Source organism: Pinus tabuliformis, chromosome 7 (assembly GCF_031772625.1).
Source record: "Pinus tabuliformis cultivar Carrire ecotype Pingquan chromosome 7, CPIR1, whole genome shotgun sequence".
Lineage (NCBI taxonomy): Eukaryota > Viridiplantae > Streptophyta > Pinopsida > Pinales > Pinaceae > Pinus > Pinus tabuliformis.
This window is the reverse complement of record NC_142293.1, coordinates 1,442,022,943-1,442,025,896: the sequence shown is the minus strand read 5'-3', so window position 1 is coordinate 1,442,025,896 and position 2,954 is coordinate 1,442,022,943. Positions and strand designations below refer to the sequence as shown.

The window sequence follows — 2,954 nt, the reverse complement described above, 5'->3', positions numbered from 1 at the left end:
ATTGTGCCCCATAGAAGCCCACTATTGTTATTGTTGTGTCCTTACAATATTATTATTATGTAGGTTATGATTATATTGTGACCCCTTAGACTCCTATATATAGAAAGGAATTCTTGTCATTTGTATCATCCAGGAATTGTTCATCTGTGTAATGTAAAGGATGTTCCCCCCTTGAAGAGGCTAATTTTGAAGATGTTGATCTATCTTTTTTTCTATTTTGTAAGCTAAGTCCATAACAAAATTGTATGAAGTATATACACATTATACATTTATTTTTATTATAGTGCGAGTTAGTATACCTAAATTACCGAAAATGTACACATATGTAAGTTTTTAATCTTTAGAAACTAAATTCTAGCAATGTAATATGCAATTAAGTGTATTTATAATGGAAAATATAATTTTCATAAAAAAAAGGACTACATTGACCTTTGACCTACTAGTATAGGTGGATGTGGTTTTCCATTTAAGCTTTTTTATGTGATTTGGTGGGAGTAGAGGCTAGCCTTATATAATAGAATGCAATATATAATTAACTATATTTATTATAGAAAATATATTTTTCATAAAAAAAAAACAAGGACTACATTGACTTTCTAGTATAGGTGAATGTAGCTACTTTCCTTTTTAGCTCTTTTATATGAATATGAGGCTACTTATACATAATAGAGTCTCCTTAGTGGTGGGCATACTAATATATTTATATTATTTTGTAAAATGAATCAACATTTTATATGAAACGAATAAGATATTGAAAAATTATATTGTTCACATTTTGTTCTATTACATTTCACAAGTATAGGTTCAAAATATCTTTTTATCGCTCCTCTTTAATGAACTAATAAAACACTTTACAGCTTTACTTAATCTTCTCAATTTTTATTTTTATTTTTTTATAAGTTACAAAAAGCTAAAACTACTTCCAAAGTATTATTTAAAAGGAATTTTAAGGAAAGTTTGATTAGTGGGAATACCATCATGGCTTAAAAAAAAAAACATTATATTTGAATTTACATTATGGAGTGTAAAGAGATTATATCATATTATAATTAGATTTAGAACTCTTTTGTGAAAAATAGTGTATACATTTTTTTCTAAATAAAGTAATTATTCGTATTGACAAAAGTTGAATATTTAAAACATTTTCAGAAGAAACCACATTATAAGATCTTTAGGAAAAAGGTTGTTTTGACATATCAATTCATAGGAACAAGCGGATGCATTGCTAAATAAATGATATCTAATGTTTACAAGAATGACTATGTTATATGTCAACCACTATATAAAATAAACTTTAGAAAAAATTGAAATAACTATATATTATCAATAAATTTATTGGCAATAATCAATAAATATATATATTGATGGACAATAAAATGACATATTGAAATAAGAGTTATACATGATGGAAAAATACATTATAATTTGATATGTTCAATATAATTGATTCATATAGATTTTTCTAAACTCTCAAAGAAATTATATAATAAAAAATCTTAATTACATTATATTATTTTATTTACATTTTATATTTAAAATATGAAAATTAACTATATTTTTAATATGATAAAAACAAATTTACAGATTCATATATTTTTTTTCTTACTTTCCACATATATATATATATATATATATATATATATATATATATAAACATTTAAACTACCCAAAATTTAACTGCAAAACATCCACCAAAAAAATTGGAATAACATTAAAAAAAATGAAGCGAATACTTATATCAAAGTATGTTTATTATTTCACTCAAACACAAGAAGTAGCTTCTAAGTAAACAAAAGCAAGTGAAGCTTCTAAGAAAACGAAAGCATATAAGAAGGAAGTTGGGGAGATAATACATATACATATTTACCACAGTAAATGAAACTTCACACAAATCAGGCTTCTCAGAAAACAACAGCACATGAGGAGGAAGGTAGTCAGAAAGTGCATAGAAATATGCACTACAATACCCTAGTTATTGACTGTGGCATCAGTTAGTTATTCACTTATACTTGTTGTGTTGGTTGACTGCATCAGCTCTTAAATTTTGCAAGTCATCATCTGTCCTAACCATCACCTTGAGGTTAGTAAACACATCATACCCTTTCTTCTTAGAATCTTCCGCTAGGTTACGAATCTCCGTGTTGGTTTTATCCATTTTCTTCACGAAATTCTTATCTGTATTATCCGTAAACCCTACCTTATAATTTAGTCTACCTTTTGAGGTGCCACTGCTACTTTCACCCTTTGGAGGCATTTTCGCTGAATTTATTTCCTCGACGGCCTTTCTTTCTGCAGATTCCCCTAAAATTGTAAGAACCTTAGCTCACGGAAATTATCTTGTACAGACTTCAGGTCCAGCTTCAGAGCAACGGCACTGCAAAAGATAAAACATATGTAATGTATATATTAAATCATGTAAACGAATTCAATTAGAAGTTGATCAACCAACATAATTTAGAAGTCATAACTTGAATTTCATACCAAAGAAAGAAAAATTTAACGTCCAAAAAGTTAAAAATATGCTCACCACTTGCTAATCACATTCACTTGAAAGTTTCGAGAGACTAATAGATGCCATGCTCTACTGCACATAGTATTTATAGCATTTGGCGGACTCCAAGCGCGGACTTCAGAGGATGAATAATAGACTGAGATTAGGTGTTATGGATAAGATAAGTTTGACGGAATGTAATATAGGTTAAGAGTCACATGAGTCACATGTCTATATATATACTGAGCTCAAACCTACTCCACCGAGTCAAACTTTTGTGCAATTAATTATTAACAATCGTATTTACGAGCAGTGCATTTAATGATGCTGCTGAGATACTCTAATCCCATGAAGAGCATTAGATGCGCTGCTCCAGTTTGCATAATGTTCTGGTCAAACCGACTACCGATCAAGTTAGAGTCATACATGAATATGTTGTCTGTGGGCTAACAAATTTTTTTTT

The 2,954-nt window shown here is 28.6% G+C and overlaps 1 long non-coding RNA gene across 1 annotated transcript; it reads right to left on the bottom strand.

The window, feature by feature from the left end:
* Nucleotides 1-1,733: 1,733 nt before the first annotated feature.
* Nucleotides 1,734-2,604, bottom strand: LOC149253104 (uncharacterized). Its single transcript, XR_016266123.1, has 2 exons — nt 2,528-2,604; nt 1,734-2,374 (listed from the first exon to the last, which is right to left on the bottom strand). It is a non-coding gene; the product is annotated as an uncharacterized LOC149253104 (long non-coding RNA).
* Between the last annotated feature and the right edge of the window lie 350 nt (nt 2,605-2,954).